Consider the following 21904-nt stretch of genomic DNA (forward strand, 5'->3'; position numbering starts at 1 on the left):
AGGATCAGGCAGTGCTGCCTTCGGTTCTGCACAGGTTCCCTGTGGGTTGGAACCACCTCCATAGCACCCGACAACACCAAAACCAAGGAGGCCTGCGGGTGTAGTTAGTTACAGGTTGAGCTGCTAACCACAAGGTCATCAGTTCCAACTTACCAGTCACTTTGCAAGAGAAAAATGAGGCTTTCTGCTTCCAGAAAGATTTGGAGCCCACAGGGACAGTTCTACTGGGCCTGTAGGAGGCTGTGCGTCAGAACGGACCTGAGGGCACTGCGTGTGATGTGTTTGCAGGGTTGTTCCTCTGCTGCTTTCTCCTGCAAAGGTTTGCAGTGCTCTATTCCGTTCTCTGGCGCTCTTGGAGCAGGAGGCATTGGTGCCGACGTGGCTAAGTCGCAGAGCCACAGCATGCACAACCAATTCCAAAAAGGGGACAGAAATGGCATCAAGAAACCCTGATCCCAATGATATGAATCTCTTAAGGCAGGGAGGACCCCAACTCCCTGAGGAACATGCACTTGGCCAAGAAGCACAAGAAGGGCCTGAAGAAAATGCAAGCCAACAATGCCAAGGCCATGGATGCTCATGCCAAGAACATCAAGGCTCTTGCAAAGCCTAAGGAAGTCAAGGCTAAGATCCCAATGGGTGTCAACTGCAAGCTCAGTTGATTGGCTTACATTGCCATCCCAAGCTTGGCAAGTGGGCTTGGGCACGTATTGCCAAGAGTCTGAGGCTCTGCTGGCCCAGGGCCGAGGCCAAGGCACAAAGTAAGGTTGATGGTCCAGCCAAGGCCTCGACTCCAGCTTAAGCATCTAAAGGTGCCCACATCCACCTCAAGCTCCTAAAGGGGCCCAGGCTCCCACAAAGGAGAGTTCTTCGTGGAAGGATGAGAGGGACTGATGTGACTCCTGGACCGCCATCTCCATGGAGCTGGTGTCCTCCTGTGCTATTTGTACAGATGAACCTGAGTCAGGCAAAAACAGAGAGAGAGAGAGAGAGAGAGAGAGAGAGAGAGAGAATTTACAGCCCCAGAAGCCTTATATAGGCTCACTAGGAGTGAGAATTATCTCTATGGCAGTATTTCATTTTTAAATACTATTGTGGCTTAATGGGTAAGATATTTGGTTGCTAAGCATAAGGTCAGTGGTTCAAATCCAACCACTGCTCTGTGGGAGAAAGATGAGAATTTCTGATTCCTACAGATTTACAGCCTTGTAAACCCACAGGAGCGGTTCTACTCGGTCCACAGGGTTGCTATGAGTTGAACTTGACCTCATGGTAGAGCATTTGAAATTTGGTTTTGTATCCCAAAGTTTCTATCTCATATCTTGAGTGGCTGTTGCCATAGATCGATAGTTCTTAAAAGAGTAGAATGCTAAAGGCAGACTTTTTTTTAATTAGTTAAGCTAAGCTATTATTTGGTTATAAGAATACATCAGGGGACGTTTATTTGTGGTTTAGAGATGATCTCGGGGCAATCATTTCAGGGATTCACCCAGCCTCAGCCTTGTGGTCAAGTTAAGTTCCAAGGCCTTTTTACGCCCTCCCTTCATTGTCTTTCCCTCTGCAGTTGTTTCTCTGGCCCCTCTCCGTTTCTTTCTTTGTCTCTCTTTCACGCTCTCTCCATCTTAGAATGTTTGCATTTCTCTCCTCCTGAGATCACTTGACAGTGGATGTATAAATGGATGGTTTTGCATGCAAGCTCATGAGCAGCCATTTGAGTGAATTCTATAAAAATGTTCTGAAATCAAATCAACTCGTAAACTGGGTGAAACAAAAGAGCTCTTTGGACTTGCAAAGGTTAGAGAAGACTGCAGGGGCTGTACACTCCGCTCAATAGTGTTCAGAGACGGGGCTTTAATTTAGTTTTCCTATTTACCCCGTAGAAGTTTCTCAGTGCTCAAGTGCTAATGCATTTCCAACTGAAATTTTGTAAATTATATTGGGAAACATTCTCAGTGAGAATAGATTGAGCAAGCTCTCATAATGGTTTCCTGCTGGTGCTCCTGGCGATATGGGGCTCTTTGGATACAATGTGTATGTGGATGCACGTCTTTAAGAACTCTCTCCACTTTCTCGCCTTTGACCAGTGGTGGTTTTGCTCACTCAGAGATCGGCTGTAAGCAGAAGCAGACTAAGTGATGGGCCCAGGCACTTCCATTTTGTCATTTTTATCAGGGTATGCCCTAAGCCCTTGCATGCCATCTTTATTAAAATCACTTCCTCCATTCGTCTAGAGGGGGGGCATGAATCTTTGGAAACAGCCCTTAACTGACCAGATTATTCTACTGCTTTACAAGTGTCCCCATTGCCTGCCAATTGCCATTGGGTGACTCCAACTCACGGTGACCCCATGTGTCACAGTAGAACCATAGCATTGTCAGAGACTGGTTTTTAGTAGTGTGATTCCAGGTCTTTCTTTCTGGACAGATTTAAACATTTAGTCCTTTGGTTAATAGCTGACCGTTTGACTCTATTGCTCAGGGACGGAATTCTCACAATGATCCTATGAGTTGGTAGAATTTCAGTGATATTTCCAAGACTTCCCAGGTAGAAAGTAGCAGAGCTGCATAGAAATCCATGGCTCCAGATTCAGGAACTGATCTCTTCAACACTGAGTTATTCCACAATTTTCTGGGCCTTGTTTTCTCATGTATTAGTGAAAAAACAAAGCCTTATCTTAATAGAGGTAGCGCAGCAGTAGTGTGGGTATGAGTATAGACTCAGAAGCCAGATTGCCTGGGTCAAAATTCCTGGTGCACAACTTACCAGCTGTGTGACTTTGGACAAGTTACTCTGCCACTCTGTCTCCTTTTTCTCATTTGTAAATTAGGGGTTTGTGAGATGTAGAGGAGTCAATATCTATGAAGTTCCTAGAACATGGCCAGCACTTAAGAAGTAAGGATAAATATTGGTGGTTATTAAACCTATGAGTGCCTAGCACTATAGCTCTTAAACAAAGCTAAGTAGCCCTAAAAGTAGATTTAATATTGTTTAGGTTAATATTGAGAATACTCGAGGATATGATACAAATCATTAAGAGGCTCAGATGCTAACTAAAAATGTACAGATATAGGTCAATATACAGGTGCCTAAGGAGTAATGCCTGGTGATCTGTTTCCCAAAATCACCTATTGAAAAATTTGTGAACGCAGGTCTCCGATGACATACATGAGTTACAATCGACTCTGTGACAACCAGCTTAGTTTGTACCAGCTTGTTCTATCTAGAGGGCAGGCCAGTGGTTCCTGTGTTCTGTGTTCCCATTTTACAGAGGGGGAAGGTGAGGTCCTGGGGAACGAAAAGAGAGCATCTTACTCCAGGTCACACAAGCAGTTAATGACAGTATCCAGACACACTGAGAATTGACAGAACTCTTGCCATGACAACTTATGGTGCTGGAAGATGAGGCCCCCAAAGCTTGGTCATTCCTGAAAGCCTTATTGTCAAGCGAAATCTTCCAAACAGGGTGATCATTTGCTCAGGTGTACCTTGGACTGACTTCCAAGGGCTTAACACTGACAGTCCTGTGTCCTGAGATCCCTTTCACACAATGAAAACGCAGGGCAATTTGGATGATTTGTGTTTCCCCCCCCAACAACCCAAGCTAACTGTCCCAAGAATCTGTGTGTTTTATTTAGTGGCATCTTGAAATTGGCAAGCAGGGATCCTGGCAGCTAACATTTGAAGCAAAGCAGTTATTTTTCCAAAAGAGGCATGTGCTACCCTTTTGGAGAAAAATAAGCAGAAATGCCAACAATTTGCAAAAGTATGTGAAGTGACTTCAAAAGGTACATGGCAAAATTCCATTATCTTTTCATTTGCTTCTCCATGAACCCTTTAAAGTTCCCTCATATTGATGGATGTGTGAGTATCTGGCTGGGAATGTGGACATGCATGGCATCTGCAGTTTATAGCAACTTCCCATGTGCTATCTCAGTTGATGCTCACACCAAGTTGATGAGAATAATTACATGTGTTAATGCATGCACACATGCCCCTTCAGATGTGCACACCCTAGACACACACCCCTATTTTTTCACTACTCTCCTCTCCTTAGCTACCTAACATCTGGGTGTGATAGTCATGTTTGTTGTGCCAACCTAGCCAATAGGAACATGTGGGATTAATCAGGTTGCAGTTTGATTGGAGAGCAAAGATATAAATGGCTCTGTAAGGCCTCTCTCTTGCTCTCTGGAGAGTGCTGGAGCATGCTGGTGCTTTAGATCAGTGGTTCTCCACCTTCCTAATGCCGCGACCCTTTAATACAGTTCCTCATGTTGTGGTGACCCCCAACCACAACATTATTTTCGTTGCTACTTCATAAATGTAATTTTGCTACCGTTATGAGTTGTTTGACCTCTGTTAAAGAGTTGTTCGACCCCCCCCAAAGGGGTTGTGACCCAAGGGTTGAGAACTGCTGCTTTAGATAGTTCTCTGCCTCAACCTGTGAGCTACATCATCTGTGGGCCAAGCCAACCCGAGTATCATGTCTCTAGAACTTGAGTCTCCTCCTGGATCCTTTGAGACGTTTCAACACACTGCTGGTACATACGTTGCTTGAGCTTGAGGCTGGTGGATTCTGTCACTTTGCATTGTTGCATTTGATATCCCACCCAGGCCTCTTCAGATTTTTGAGGCAACATATCTCTCTCTTGGGAGTTCTACTCCAATCTATGTATCAAGGGACATGAAAGGCCTCCAATTTTGAGTGGGCCCAGAACAAGACAAAGCTCTGCAACAGGTTCAGGCTGTCATGCAAGCTGCTTTGCCACTGAGACCATATGATCCAGCTGACCCAATGGTGCTAGAGGTATCAATCATAGCTAGAGATGCAGTGTGGAGTCTTTGGCAGGCCCCTATGGGTGAATCACAGTGTAGACCCTTGGAATTTTGAAGTAAAGTCCTGCTATCCTCTTCAGACAACTACTCCCCTTTTGAAAAACAGCTATTGGCCTGTTTGGCCTTAGTGGAGACTGAATGCCTCACCATGGGCCACCAAGTCACCATGAGGCCTGAGCTGCTCATCATGAACTGGGTTTGTCTGACCCACAGAGTCACAAAGTTGGACATGCACAGCAACACTCCATTGTTAAATGGAAGTGGTATATATGAGATCGGGCTAGAAAAGGACCAGAAGGTACAAGTAAGCTGCATGAAGAAGTGGCCCAAATGCCCAGTCTCCACTCCTGTCCCAGTAACTTCCTTCTCCCAGTCTGCACCTATGCCTTCCTGGGGAGCTCCTTACCATACTTTAACTGAAGACCAAAAAGTCATGCTTGGTTTACAGATGGCTCTGCACGACATGCAGGTGCCACTCGTAAGTGGACAGCAACAGCACTATAGCCCCTTTCTGGGATTTCCCTAAAGGACAGTGGTGAAGGGAAATCTTCCCAATGGACAGAACTTTGAGCAGTGCATCTGGCCGTTCAGTTTGCATATAAGGAAAAATGGTCAGATGTGAGACTGTATACTGCTTCATGGGTTGTGGCTTAATGGCTTGGTTGGATGGTCAGGGAATTGGAAGGAACATGATTGGAAAATTGGTGATGAGGAGGTATGGGGAAGAGGTATGTGGTTAGACCTCTCCGAATGGGCCAAGGAAATAAAGATAATCATGTCTCATATGAACACTCACCAAAGGTTACCTCTGAAGAGGAGGACTTTAATAATCAAGTGGATAAGATGACATGCACTGTGGAGACTGGTCCTCCTCTTTCCTCTGCCACCCCTGTTATCGCCCAATGGGCACATGAACAAAGTGGACATGGTGGCAGGGATGGAGGTTATGCATGGGCACAGCAACATGGACTTCCACTCACCAAGGTTGACTTGGCCACTGCCACTGCTGAGTGCCCCATCTGCCAGCAGCAGAAGCCAACATTAAGTCCAAGATATGGGACCATTCTTCGGGGAGATCAACTAGCAACCTGGTGGCAGGTCGATTACATAGGACCACTTCCATCATGGACGGGCAGCGTTTTGTTCTTACTGCAATAGACACCTACTTTGGATATAGATTTGCCTTCCCTGAAGGCAATGCTTCTGCTGAAACTACCATTCGTGGACTTACAGAATGCCTTACCCACTGGCATGGCAGCCCATTGCTTCAGATCAAGGAACTCACTTTAGAGCAAATGAAGTGTGGCAATGGGCCCATGACCATGGACTCTACTGTTCATATCATGTTCCTCATCATCCTGAAGCAACTGGCTTGATACAAAAATGGAATGGCCTCCTAAAAACACAATTACGACACCAGCTAGGTGGCAACACCTTGCAGGGCTGGAGCAATGTTCTCCAGGAAGCTGTATGTGCTCTAAACCAGCAGCCAATATATGATGCTATGTCTCCAATAGCCAGGATTCATGGGTCCAGGAACCAAGGGGTGGAAACTGGAGTGGCACCACTCACTATTACTCCTAGTGATCCACTTGCAGCATTTTTGCTTCCTGTCCCAGCAACCGTATGTGCTTCAGGCCTGGAGTTCCTGGTCCCAAAGGAAGGAACTATCGCACCTGGAAACACAGCACGGATTCCACTGAACTGGCAGCTGAGAATGCCTTCTAGCCACTTTGGGCTCCTCATGCCTTTGGATCAACAGATAAAGAAGGGTGTCACTGTACTGAGTAGTGTGATTGATCCTGATTACCAAGGAGATATTGGACTGGTGCTACATAATGGAGGTAAAGAAGAATATGTTTGGAATCCAGGAGATCCTGTAGGTTGTCTCTTAGTACTACAATGCCCTGTGATTAAAGTAAATTGTAAATTACAGCAACCCAATCCTGAAAGGACATCTAATGACCCAGACTCCTCAGGAATGAAGGTCTGATTCACCCCACCAGGCAAAGAACCACGGCCAGCTGATGTGCTGGCCGAGGAAAAAAGTAATACAGAATGGGTAGTAGAAGAAGGGAGTTCTACCTATCAGTTACGACCATGTGATCAATTACAAAAGCAAGGTTTGTGATTGTCAGTATTTCTTCTTTATATGTGCTTATTGAATATCTTTCCTTTGTTCTTGTACAATGTACCAGATACAATTAGATTCAGTGTGTTTTTATTTATGTATATGATAGATGTATGATGTTAGGTGTAAGTGTGATTTCATTAATGTCTGGAAATTATATATGGCTAAAGAATTGTGTAAAGGTGCCATGTTGGCAAGGGGTGGACTGTGATTAAGTAGGTTTATTGTGTCAATCTGGCCAATAGGAACATGTGGGATTAATCAAGTTGCAGTTTGATTGAAGAGCAAATAGATAAATGGCTCTGCAAGGCCTCTCTCTTGCTCTCTGGTGGTCGGAATGTGCTGGAGTGTGCTGCTGCTTTAGCTAGTTCTCTGCCTCAACCTGTGAGCTACACCACTTGTAAGCCAAGCCAACCCATGGATTGTGTTTCTAGAGCTGGAGGCGCCTTCAAGATCTACTTTACCATGCTGCTGGTGCTTACATCGCTTGAGCTTGAGGCTGGTGGATCCTGTAACTTTGCATTGCTTGCATTCAATATTTTATTTGGGCCTGCTTCACTAAGCTCCTGAGCTACTGACTGTTGGTGACCCACCCTGCTGCTTGATGCTTGTGGGCAGACTCTGCTTGCCTTGATGAAGGGAGGGCTCTGCTATCTGCTTCCCTGACTTTGTACCCAGCAGCCCATGTGAATTGAAGGACTTCCAGTATATTAACTTTCTATGGAAGTGAGTTGAACTGAACCTTCTGTACTGCTTGCTGTGTGGATTAATTAGCTGTTATAGTAACTTCTCGCTATATAAACCTATCTATCTATCTGTCTATCTATCTATCTGTCTATCTATCTATCTATCTATCTATCTATCTATCTATCTATCTATAATCATAAGTGTCCTGGTTTTGTTTCTCTAAAGAACCCTGTCTAACACACCACACTACTTTGCCAAGCATGATGCCTTCTCCAGAGACTGGACTCTCCTGACAACATGTCTAAAGTATATGAGAAAAGTCTCACCATCTTTGCTTCTAAGGATCATTCTGTATGTGCCTCTTCCAAGACAAATCTGTTAACTCTTTAGGCACACCACGGTACTTTCAATATTCATTGAGAGGAGCATAATTCAAATGCGTCTATTCTTCTTTGCTCTTCCTTATTCAATGTTCATCTTTCAGATACATATGAGGTGATTGAAAATACCATGCCCTGGGTATTTGCTTTTCAACACTTTGCTTTTCAACACTTTAAGTGGGTCTTGTTCAATATATTTACCCAATGAAATACAATCCATCTTTTGATCTCTTGACTGCTGCTTCCATGGGCATTTATTGTGGATCCAGACAAGACAGAAACCTTGATAACTTCAATCTTTTCTCCATTTATCATGTTGTTACCTTTGGCTCCAGTTGTGAGGATTTTGGTCTTCTTTACATTGAGTTATAATCCATACTAAAGGCTGCAACCTTTGATCTTCATCAGCAAGTGCTGACGTTCAGCAAGTAAAAGTGTGTCACCTTCGTAGAAAAGTTGTTAATAAGCCAATCCTGCTACCACAGTCTTCTTTATTTAACCCAGTCTCTCTGATTATTTGCTCAGCATACAGATTGAATAACTACCAGTATGTTGTGATAACACAATCCCGACACACATTTCCCGTTTTTAAAACATGAAGTATGCTGTTGTTCTGTTTCCACAACTGCTTCTAGATCCACCTACAGATTGCACATGAGCACAATGTGGTGTTATAGGATTCCCATTCTTCTCAAGTCTATCTATACGTTATTGTGGTAGACACAGTTGAATACCTTAGTATAGTCAATAAAACAAAACAAAATCATCTTTCTGGTGTTCTCTGCTTTCATCTGATGTCAACAATGATATCCTTTGTTCCACGTCCTCTTCTGAATCTGGCCTGAGCTTCTAGCAGCTACCTGACAATGTACTGCTGCAACTACTGTTAAATGACCTTCAACAAAATTTTACTTGTATGTCATATTAAAGACACTGTTCTATAGTTTGAGCATTCTGTTGGGTTATCTTTCTTTGGAGTGGATACAAATATGAATATCTTCCCATTAGGCCAAGTAGCTGTCTTCCAAATTTCCTGGCATAAATAAGCAAGTGCTTCCAGTGCTTTATCAGCTTGTTGAAGCATTCCAACTAGTATTCTAATGATTCTTGGAGCTTTGTTTTAAGCTAATGCTTTCAGTGCAACTTGAATTTTCCCTTCAGTACCGTTGATTTTTACTTATTTTCTACCTCCTGAAATGGCATCCTGAAATGTACTGTCAAATAGTTCTTTTTGTACAGTGACTCTATTTCTATCTTCTTTTGATGTTTCCTTTATCATTCACAATTTTGCCTAGAGAGCCTTTCAATATTGTAACTCAGGCTTGAATTTTTTTTTTAACCATTTTATTGGGGCTCATACAACTCATCACAATCCACACATACATCAATTGTGTAAAGCACACGTATACATTCGTTGCCCTCATCATTCTCAAAACTCACTTTCTGCTTGGGTTCCTGGAATCAGCTCATTTTCCTTTTTCCCCTCTCCCACCCTCCCCGCTCCCCCCTCCCTCATGCACCCTTGATAATTTATAAATTATTATTTTATCTTATCTTACACTGCTTGGCATCTCCCTTCACCCACTTTTCTGTTGCCCATAATCCAGGGAGGAGGTTATATGTAGATCCTTGTGATCAGTTCCCCCTTTCTACACCCCTTCCCTCCCAGTATCACTACTCTCACCACTGGCCCTGAGGGGTTCATCTATCCTGGATTCCTTGTGTTTCCAGTTCCCATCTGTACCACTGTACATCCTCTGGTCTAACCAGGTTTGCAACATAGTATTAGGATCATGATAGTGGGGGGGGAGGAAATGTTTAAGAACTAGAGGAAGGTTGTGAGTTTCATTATTGCTACACTGAACCCTGAGTGACTCATCTCCTCCCCACTACCCCTCTGCAAGGGATGTCCAGTTGTCTACAGATGGGCATTGGGTCCCCATCACGCGGTCCCCTCATTCACAATGATATGATTTTTCTCCCCGCCTTTGGTGTTTGAAACCTGGTCCCCTTGGCCCTTCATGATCACACATGTTGGTGTGCTGCTTCCATGTTGGCTTTGTTGCTTCTGGGCTAGATGGCCACTTCTTTACTTTCAAGCCTTTAAGACCCCAGACACTATATCTCTCGATAGCTGGGCAACAGGTGTAACATGAGTCCCCTGAGGTAAGTACAATCAACATGCCAGGAACAGAAGAATAAACACCTATTTCGCAGTAAACGGGTGGAAGCGTAGATAGTTGGGGGGAGGGCAGGCCACACCTAGGGAGGTACATGAGAGTCCAACATAAAGAAGGGAAAGGGGGGCAGGTGGAGGGAGAATCGGGGTGGGGAGAAACTGAGTTGAATTTTTTTCTTCACTTCTTTGTTTAAGATATGCTGAGTGTTTTTCCTTTTTGGTTTACTAACTTTAGGTCTTTTCATATTTTATTATAATATTTCACCTAGTCTTTCTGAGCTGTCCTTTGAAAATTTCTATTCAGTTCTTTGACGTCATCATTTCTTCCACTTATTTTAGCTCCTCTATGATGAAGAGCAATATTCAGAGTCTCTTCTGACATCCATTTTGATTTTTCCTTACGTTTCTGTCCTTTTAATGACCTTTTCTTCCTTCATGAATGATGTTCTTGGTGTGTCCCACGGTACATAGGGTCTTCTATATTAGTGCTCAATGCATCAAAGTTGTTCTTGAGATGTTTTTGAAATTCAGGGGGGATAGACTCAGGGTCTTATGTTGGCTCTTGTGGACTTGCATTAACTTCTATCATGTTCAACCTGAACTTACATATTAACATTTGATGGTCTGCTCTGCAGTCAGCCCCCCATTTCATGTTAGCTGCTGATATTGAGCTTCTCCACCAATGTAGTCAATTTGATTTCTATCTATTCCATCTGGAGAAATCCATGTGTAGAATCACATTTTGTGTTGTTGTTGAATAAAGATATTTTCAATGAAGAAATTGTTGGTCTTACAAATTTCTATCATGTGGTCTCCAGCTTTCTTCCTATTACCAGGCCACATTTTCCAACTACCATTCCTTAATCTTTGTTGCCAACTTTTGCGCTTCAATCTCCAGCAATACCAATGCATTTTGGTTGCATGTGTGATCAATTTTTGACTGGAGTTGTTGGTAGAATTCTTCAATTTCTTCATCACTCGTTTTGGTGGTTGGTGCACAAACTTAAATAATAGTTATATTTATTGAGTTTCCTTGAGTTCAGATAGATATAATCTTATCATAGAATTGTACGTCATAATTGATTTGCATTGTCCTTTTGACAATCAATGCAATGCAATTCTTCTTGGTTGTTTTATCTCCAGCATAGTAAATCATAGGATTTCTGATTCAAAATGGCCAAAACCAGTTCATTTCTGCTCACAAATACTAGACTATATTTTATGAGTTTCATTAAAAATTTTTAACAACTTCCAATTTCCCTAAATTCTTCCTTTGTACATTCTAAGTTCCAAGTATTCATTGTTGTTTGTAGCTGTTGCATCTGCTTTTGAGGCATGCCCCATTGGCAAATGAAGGCTTTCCTCCCACCTGCTTTGCTCCATTTATCCACATCGTCTGGTGGAGTCGACTTTAAGAGGGTAGCTTTTCTTCAGTCATATTTTGAGTGCCTTCCTTTGTGAGGGGCTCATCTTCTGGCACGATCTCTGACATGTTCTGTTGCTCTTCTTGAGGTTTTCAGTATCTGACGATGTTTCAATTCTGTGCATTTTCTGTGGCTCCTTCCTTAGAAGTGTACAGCCAATGCCTTCTTTATCATCTGGAAACTGTTGAAACCTGGTCACTGTGGGTGATGCTGCTCCCATTGGAAATGCCAGTGACAGGACTTCCAGCATCACAGCAACACACAAGCCATGACAGGATGAAAACCTGACAGACAAATTCATAGAAGCCCTTATTCAACAAAAACATCAAAATGTGAAGCTATTGTTTCTTGACTTATCCTCCATCTAGGTCTATAAACAGCTGAAAGCACTGTTTCTTCTCTGCAACCCTTTTCAGGGGAATCCTGTGCTCGTCAACTTACAGTACATCAAAATGGGGGATTTTACAGCCTCAAGGGAATGAGTTGTGTTCCTTTTAAATGTTCTTTGAGTTTAGGGAACAAAAAAATTCTGAAGAGGCTAGCTCATGCTGTCAGGTGAATAGTTTAAGGTTTATCCATAAAACTATTTTCTTTCAAATAGTTTTGTTTGCGTACATCACATATGATACTAATTTTTCCAGCATATTAGGAACATTTGTGCAATCGTCATCGCAATCAGTTTCAGATTTTTTTCTTGTACTCGTTGGCGTTAACTCCTCACTTCTCCCAACCTCCTCTACCAGGCCCCTAGGTAATTAGTAATCTAGTTACTATATCTATAGATTTACATTTCCTGGATTTCATACACAGAAAATCAAACAGAATGCACTCAGGAAACAAGTAAACAAACAAAACAAAAGCAAACAATGACAAACAGAGAAATCTCAACTGAAAAGAAATATTAAACATTAAAAACTGAAACATGGGTCACAGGGGAATCAATTGATTAGGTGTTATAGTTTAACCTTACTACCTCTGTCATAATCAACCTTACAATTCTCTCTGTTGGATAGCAAGGCTAGTCATGTGCCTGAATTATAATCAGAGGGGATTCACTGAGGCTTAATCTATGTGGGGACACCGCCAATGGATTTTAGGCTTCCACTGTCATCCATAGCCTTTTGCATGCCAGGTGTTCAGAATGTAAGCTCTGATACTGTTCCCTCCTTTGGATTTGGATTTTATTATTTACAATCCTTGGAGCACACAGGCTGGTGTGCCTTCATTTGAATTTAACTGATTCGCCACTTTTTTGAAGACAAGCTTTTAAGACTCCCGGTGCTATCCTTTCTGATAGCTAGGCACCATCTATTTTTATGTTTTTTGTTTTCACCACACTTCGTTATAACACCCAAATCTTTGGTGACCTCTTCAGGAAGGTGAATATTGAGTAGGGCCTCCATCCAAATTCTTATAGCCCATCCCTTGCTACTACCAAGGTGGATTGTAACCCGGTAGAACTTTCCTAGACTCTTATTCACTAATGCCATTTTCAATTTTCTTAAAATTTCTTCCTAGTAAGTTCTCATGATGGTCTTGATCGGCGAGTCTCCCAAAACAGCTGCTATAATCTTCTGAGTGATCTATCCTGGACTTTACTCTAGGGTTGCTACGAGTAGACAGTGCGTCACTAGCAGTGAGCTCTGGTTTGGGGGACAGATCCCCTCAGTACTGGTTAATTTAAGACTCTCATAGTTATGGTTTGTTTCCTAGTTCCTATCTGGCTTCAAAGACTAATAATGAACATTGATGGCTTAGCTTCATGCACACTCTTGGCACTCACTAAGCAGAAAGCTTGCTGAGATCAAGATGTTTGAACAAAAAATTGAAAATGCTGAATTATGTGTGACTGCAACTGCTGTAGCCATCACATCAATGGTAATTCGACGTATTTCTTGCCCCAGTTTCTGTTTCCGGATTTTAGCCACTGTTTCCCTTGATGTTTGACAGTTTTTCCTCAATTGGGTCATCTTTGAGGTTGTCCCAATGTTCCTAAAAATACTTGATGCATCTAAAAACTTAAAACTTGGAGTAACAGCTTCATAAACTTGTTGCAAAGCTTCAGTGATTTGAGCAAATATTCACTGGAGTTTTGTTAACAAGTTGACCTCTGACCTTAAAATCATTCTTTTTCATGGCACAAAAACACCTCAGACAGGTATATAACTGAGAGAACTTGTCTGCAGCCATCCACTGAATGTAGGCATGTATTTAAACACGTTTTGGGGGGAACAAACCCAGGCAGATAAGAACTGTAATCTTAGTAGCAATACTTTTTTACTTACTCTTGTACATTATTTTTTGTTTTTCGGTGCTATTATGCCAATACTAACTCATAGTGACCTTAGTGCCCAAGAAGGAATCACTGCCTGGTACTATGCCATCCTCATGATTGTTGCTGTTTGAACCCATAGTCAGAGGCTCAGTGCCAATCCTTCTCAATGAGGGTCTGTCTTCCTCTTTTTGCTTACCCTCTAACTTACCAACCATGATGTTATATCTAAGCTATAGTATATACTATATGATTAATGTATTCATTATACATTAATATATCATATCATTGTATATAATATATTATAGTCACTATATATTCACTAGTCTTCATAGAGAGGTCTCTGCCTCATGGTGGCCTTCTCTATAACAACAGTTCAGTGGCCAGTCCTGTGTCAGCTTCGTGATAGTTAACATGTTTGCATCCATTGTTGAGGCATTTGATCATACCCAATTAGTGCTGTAGTCTTCAGATCTTCTGGAGGGTAGCAGTCAGGACAGGAAGATGGATGTAGCATGTAGGAGAATAAGCTGAAACACCAAAACTGCAGCCCACAAAATAGGCTGAAACTGATGTGAGCTCGGTTGCCGCTGACCTAGGTGGTATAGGGAGCACCCTGAGACTCTTCATCCGAGTTGAAGATGCTTGAGGGAGATCCAACTGAACATGGAGGTCTTGCTAGAGTCACACGGAGCTGCCGTCTCACACCAGAGTCTGAGCTACAAAGTGAACTTGCCTGCAGCCTTGTCTGCTAGTTCACTTCCCACCTATCCCACACGAATGTCTCCATGGTACATCTAACTAGAAACCTACAGGAAAGGAGATTCTGGGAAATGCAGCTCAGCCTAGCTAAATTGACACTTTATTGGGAGCCACGGTAGCTCCGTGGTAGAATTTTAACTTTCTATGAGGAAAAACCAGGTTTAATTACCAGCCAATACACCTCATATGCAACCACTAGCATGCTATCAGTGAAGGATTGTGTATTGCTATGATTCTAAACAGATTTCTGCAGAACTTCAGGACGAAGGCAGATTAGGAAGAAAGTCCTGGCTATCTGTGGGGAACTGAGAACAAGGAAGAGAGTGTATGCAGCCAAATTCTCTGTGCTCTTGTTTAAGGCGTCTGGGAGGCAGATTCTAGTGGAGGAAGGGCTTCACGCTCAGGAGTTGGAGATGCAGCCCAGTTACATTCTCATAAATTATTCCCTATGATGCCCCCCCCCATAGGAATGCCAATTTTAAGGTGCTGCTTGTAAGCGTATGTTGCTTACTATACATTTGGGGGTTATCTGCTTAAATGCTATCTGCCTGAGGGCTGTCTTCCACCAAGATTGGTCAAACCACCCCACCCGAAGTACAGTCCACTCCCTTCTGATAAGAATCATAGATTGTTCCCCTGGAGAAGAGTTCAGGGACACTTAAGGTCAAGCCAGCTCAGAAACAACCAAAGTTTGGTCACCATCTTAACTCTAGAACCTGTGCATCTTGTTACATATGTCCCTTCCTATCAACTGTATGCCCCTGGCACAGCCCCTTCGCATTCTGTTGTATGTCTCTAATACAGCCCCTTCCTGTTACGTATATGAATGCCAGGGCTTGCATGCTCCAGATTATATAAATCTTTGAGAGAATACATTCACCCCACTCTGTTTCTGGTCTTCATGGAAGAGGTGAACACCTGCATCTCTTGTCTGTTGTTTCTTTAATCTACCCTTCAATTACACAATCAGCCCTTGCACCCATTCTGTTTGGGAGGCTGAACCCTACAGCTATCTACTTCCAAAATTCAAACATTGGCCCACAGTGGTCTGATTCTCAATTGATGATGAGAAAGTTTTGTTCTGTTGTGCATGGGTTTGCTGTGAGTCAGCAGGTCTAACTCCATGGCAGCTAACAATAAAGCAAATTGAAAAACTCCTTACAGCAGATAGGGCTGGATTAAATTATGCTAACAAGAAAATCTTTTTTAATTATTATTATTTCTAGTAATGGGTCTAGAAGCTTGATGTTTGGTACAAAGCACCTGTTCATTCTAATGACTGGAGTTTCCGTTTGGATCAATCAGCCCACAGACAACTTATCTTCAGCTATGGAGAGGCAAGAAACAAAGAAATGGCAGGCTGAATGCAGGCTTCTCCGGGAACCATACAATCCAGAGCCTTCAAGGAGCTCAGGAGAAGGAGAGAAGATGGGTTCTGCTTCAGGTTCTTGCTTGAGGCTGGGAGAACAGAATTGTTGAGTGTGAGAATGGCGGGGGGATGTAGTAACTCATGTCTGTGCAATCTTTACGTAGCCCAGATATAGAAGCACACATAGATCTTGACAGAAAGGAACTGTTTGTTGGTCGAACTCTTCAGAAAGACAGTGGAGAGGAAGGTCACTGGGGTGATTTAGTCACATGGACAACACATTTCTACTTCCTGGAACACCCTGTGTTGGGCTCTAGGGGGTGTGGCAATGTCTAAAGTTTGATTGATCAAAGGCTCAAGAAATGTTCGGTGCGTTGGAATGAGGAAGGCTAAATCATAATCAATAGACAGTAGTCTATTTCAGAGATAAGGATCAGTCGGACTAGACAAAGTACACGAATAAAATACAGTTGCCTTTGTAGATAACATTCTATAAGTGAAATCATCAGCATTCATATCACTCAGCCTCCTGCCTCCCTCCCTCAGCTCCTTAGCTGCTGCATCAGGACCTACCACCTGACTAAAGGGCAACTCCCCATTGGCTATTGGGCTAAGCCAATCAGATTAATTCTTTCTCAGGAATTTGAATTAGGGCATAAGAATCTTAAGGAAATTGAGTCATTACCTGGGAGGTTTGAAACAGAAAGGTTTTTAATGCAGAAAGACAAGGCAGGTGGCGACCATATTGGGCTATGCCGCAGCTGATATAATATGGTAGAAAAACATTCAAGAGTAGAATTGGTAAATATTATGTTACCTATATATACCTACCACACACACAGAAAAGAGTTTTTAAAAATGAATGAACACAAAAGAGACCCCACCCTAGAGACAAATGATCCCAGTTCTAACAAACCTCTTCAAGGTAGTGGTTTATAGCTGCTTCTGGACCTTATAATAATCCCCACTCCACTTCATTCTCTTTACCTCAACTAGGAGAATTCCTTGACTAGAGCTAGGCTACACTCTGACTCTACCCAGCTCTTACAACAAGCCTATGAGACGCCAGGCTGCTTTTTGATGAGGAAACCGAGTGCTACGGCCAATGTCAGCAGTGTGCAGGAGAATCTGCGTTCAAATCCAGGCCTTGGAATCCTCGATCTTGTTTCTCTTCCTACAATGCTTCCAGAAGCTGGAAAGAAGTCCTTTCCTTTACTTTGAGGGTTGAAAAAGGCTGTGGGGAGGGCGAGGCAGACACTGAGTGAGGCTGGGGAATGAGGGCTCGCCAAAGACTTAGGAAGTTTAACCCTCTTCTGTTACAGGAGGCCCCATAGGGAGAAATGCAGGTGTGAGGGAACATTCACATTTCGCTGTGACGTGTGGTCTGTGCCAGGAGGACTCTGGGGATAAGGAGATGATTCTGTTGTGGCTGAGAGTCTTTGGTCTGAGCTTCTGGTTTGTGCTTTGCTTTTCTACCTATACTGAGGTAGTTAGTTGATTGTGCCAACCTGGCCGATAAACACATGTGGGGTTAATTGAAGGGCAGAGGGATAAATGGCTCCATGAACTTCGCCTTTCTAGTACTCGGGTCTCTTGCTTTGTGGTGATCAGACCAGGGTGCAGCTGCCTTAGCCAGTTCCTTGCTTCAGCTGGCAAGGCTCATTTTCTGCAAGAGATCGCTGAGGAGAAGTCACATGACCTGCCCCGATGCAGCCCTGGGTGCTGGAGCAGCCACGTGGAGACCCCTGCCAGCGCTGAGATGCTTACACATTCACTGACTCAGTTTTCCTCCTGCAGTGGGCATCATTGCCTCTGTTTAGTGAGATGGAGGAGGACTTTGTGGATTGGTGTTGGACATATGGGTTAATGTTGGACTTGTGGGCTTGGGCAGCACTGGGTTGGGATGTTTTCTTGATGTGCACTTATGCTTTATATAAAACTCTCTCATATACGTGAGTTTCTGTGGATTTGTTTCTCTAAAGTTCCCAGACTAACACAGAACCATGGGGACCTTCCCATCATTCAAGGGGCTGTTTAAAGAAAGACATTATCAAGTTGGTTCTCAAAGTTGCATAAAATAAGTGACCTGGAGAAAATACGCATGCCCTTACTTTCTTCCTGGGACTTGTTTTAAAGAACCAGTCTTTAAGAAGAGGAAGACGAAAGATGCACAGTGGGCTGTGTTGTCCACTCTCTAGACCCAGCACTCTCGTTTATAAAACGAAGTGAGGTGAGCGAGCCAAGCACCCTTCTTCTAAGTGTTAGAAGGGCCCCACAGAGGGAAGTGGGAGCACCGCCTCCACGCTGCCCACCAGATTTCCATTGTGCTCCCCCTGTCAGCCACTTCATTGTCTTTGATGTGTAAGCAACATGGTGCTTCAGTAATAGAATCGCTCTTCATGAGGGTGCGCTGGTTCTCTTCCTAGCCAATGAATCAGTAGAAGCTTGTGTGTTGTTGCCATGATTTTTTTTTTTTTAGCATTTCTCAGGGTCAATTTCTTTTTTAAAAAAATATTAATTGGGAGTTAATACATATATCATATCATTCCGTAGTTGAATCACATCAAGCGGTATCGTACAATTGTACCACAATCAGATTCTAAACATTCTTTTCTTTCTGGACTCGATACAATCTTCCTTTTACCTCACTCTCAACACTGTACCCCACGCCCCCTGAAGCCCTTGTTTGACTTGCTGTCCCTATAGGTTCATCAGTCCTGAGTTGCAGAAACTGAAATACAGAATAGCATGTAACACAACTTCAAGTTTGCCATGATTCTGAAGAGGCTTTACTGAGTTTCTAGACATAGATGGACTAGAAAGAACGGCCTGCTGATCCGTTTTTTAAAACCAGCCATTAAAATCCCTTGGGATCACAACCGTCTGGTCTAGAGAAGTCCTTGGGAGGGCGCAGCTCCATTTGATCGTTTGTAGGACTGCCAGGAGTCAGGAGTAGACTCGATAGCAGCTAGCACGGACTGCATGCCCCACGAACAGATGTCACAGTGAGGGATCGTTTGTGTTGCTTTCTTTCCTTTTTGCTTATTGCTCATTCCTACCCCTCCAGAAGGGGCCCTGCGCTATTCAGTGCACCATTCCAAACCTAGAACCTGACCTGTAAGTAAGCACTCATCATGAGAAGGGCCATGGGTTACTCACCCTCCCAAGCCTTCCCTGGAAGCGGTGGAGCTCCTCTCCCCACATTCGCTCCCTAATCCGATGTGCTCATGCCAGGAAAGGGCAGCGGCTTTCCAAAGAATGAGTATGGACACAGGTTCCCCAGAGGGCAGGCAACTGTTGGCTGGCCAGAAATTCAACTAATGAATTGCTAAGGAAAGTGTCTCAAATAGAGAGGAAAGAGCTGAGTGAGCCTTGGAGACATATAAGGCGCATGTATGGCAGAAAGGGAGTGAAAGCACAACAACTGTGTGAAAGAGCCCACAGTCTGCATAAGAACGCCTTCGAGGGCAGAACCAGCTGGTGGGAAGTGGGCAAGGCCCAGAGGAGCAAGCTGTGTCTCTGGGAGGACAGCCCATAAGACCTGCAAATCCAGGGCAGTAAATCACTCACACAGCGGGCACATTGTAGAAGGCATTGCCCTCCAAGGAAAGTCGTTTCCTGGTCCCCTGGTACGTCTATTTCTGGGTGTTGTTTTTAGAATAATTGCAGGCATACAGCCGGCAAGAGCATCATTTGGATATTTTTCTTAGGCCTGGTGAAAGCCCGAGCTTCCCGGCTGCTCTGTCCTGGCATGGACAGCCTGGCCAGGTCACTGCAGGCCCATGGGAACATTGATGAGATTTCCTTTTCAGGCTCAGCAGGCCATTGCGAATCCAAGGTCATACTTTTCCTTGCAGGTGAATGTACTCATTTTGGGGGGAGTTGTTAGGTCATACAAAGTCCTGGAAAGTGGCCTATTGTTCCAAGTTGGAAGGCAAAGTCACAAAAGTAATGGTATTCTTATTAGAGGTTTGATGAATGAAATGCAATAATGAGCTTCTTTTGTTCTTGCCTATGGGTCCCACAACTGTTCATCTATAACTTGCTATATGGATTCAACCTTATTAATCATTTTAAAGCAAAACTCTATTGAATGACTGAAATGCAAAATCAGGCTGTCATGAAATGACATGTCAACTAGTCCCATTTTCCTTCCCAGAGAGAATGTGCTGGAACCAAGATGGGCAAGCTAAGGAAACGCTGAAATGCTTCTGAGTGTCAGAGGACATAGGCGAGGGTGTCAGCTGTGTTCATGTGCGCAAGGGTTGAGCCGGCCTCTGGTCCACCATGGTGGTGCTGACTGCAGCTTCCTGCGGAATCAGCTAGCTCCATTTCCCAGCCTGATTTACTCACAGAATTGGAAAGGTGGGCTGCCAAGGGCCTCTGCTCAAAGCTCATTCTGAAAATTCTAATTCATCTGTAGAGCACGTGAGTATTCATGAAATATGTTTACAGTTCACTCAATCCAAAACATCCAGGTTACCATGCAACTTCCACACTAAGACAGACTAGGTAAAAAGGCCTAGAAATCTATTTTAAAATTCAATCCATGAAAATGTTATGGGTCAAAATGGGCTGATTCCATTGTACATGAGGTCATCGTGAGTTGAGAACTAACTTAAGGGGTGCTGAGACTGACAAAAGTATCTTTGGGAGGGAGCAGGATTGGATTTATTGTCCTGTCTGTGGAAGAGCTGAGATCAGTCACTTACTTACCAGGTGCCTGAGAGATCTCCTACCCAGGTCTCCTGAGTTGAATTGCAGGGCCCCTCATGCCCCTCTGCATACATCTGGCTGCAGGGCCATTGAGATACTCCAACCCTGAGGTCAGGAAACTGGGTAATGAGATATTGGGGAAGGAAGTGGGCCACCTCTTTTTAATAATGGGATGGTTCAGTGAAGCTTTAGGGCTTTATTTATTGACAAATGGCCTAGCTCCTCACCCTAATATACTGTGATCTGTCTGCTTAACTGGGAAGAGTGTTAGACACATAGTAGGTGCTCAATAAATATAAGCTAAGTGTTTACATAAGCAAATGGACAAATGCATGAAGAAATTTCTCTCAGGACCAAAGTCCACCTTCTCCCGGCATGCTGGTTCCTCCCTCCCTCTGGTTCCTTCATCTCTGAGACGTTTGTACCTAAGGACTAAGATTTCCTGTTAGAAAGCAGAGAAGGTGTCTGTCAGCCACTGCCTGTCCTGGAGAGAGAAAATTCTGCTTGGGATAAAGTAGTACTTGGCCCAAAGAAGGTAGGGCTTATATCATTCTGCTCCGAACTGTCAGCTAATGGACACCCAACTTCAGGCCTTACCTGGCAGCTTCTCTCATGCTTTGGTGAAACTGGAAGCTGTGTCTAGGCTCAGAGGACAGAGTGAACAAGAGCCTCTTCCACACAGTCTGGCTTGCTATTCACTGGAATAGGGAGGGTAAAAATGAAGATGGAATATTAGCTAGGTCCTTCCTCCATGGATTACCTAGGTAAGTAGCCTCCAAGATTTGTACTTTTCTCCCAATGGCATATTGCCACTCCCTCATAAAGAAATACAATCTTTGTCCTTTATTTTTGTAGCAGAATGTTTTTTTGTGTGCCTTGACCAGTAGGGTGTGGCAGAAATCACCATACAGACACTTGCCCCTCCCCCAAGAAGAATTTATTTCAAAGGACAGTATTGAATCTGCAGCTCCAGAAGAGGAACATATCTGATTGGAGCACACGGGAGCAGATGAAGGGGGAGGAGGAGAGAGTGGAGCACATCCTGGCCCACCAGACCTTGAGGATGATGTTCCTGATTAGAGCAGCCAGCCCACAGAGAGGACCACATGGCCGGCCCCATTATGAGACATGACGTCCCTCACTGACCC

This window comes from Echinops telfairi, unplaced genomic scaffold, assembly GCF_000313985.2.
Source record: "Echinops telfairi isolate 266 unplaced genomic scaffold, ASM31398v2 ScPeMD7_2291;HRSCAF=2852, whole genome shotgun sequence".
Taxonomy (NCBI): Eukaryota; Metazoa; Chordata; class Mammalia; order Afrosoricida; family Tenrecidae; genus Echinops; species Echinops telfairi.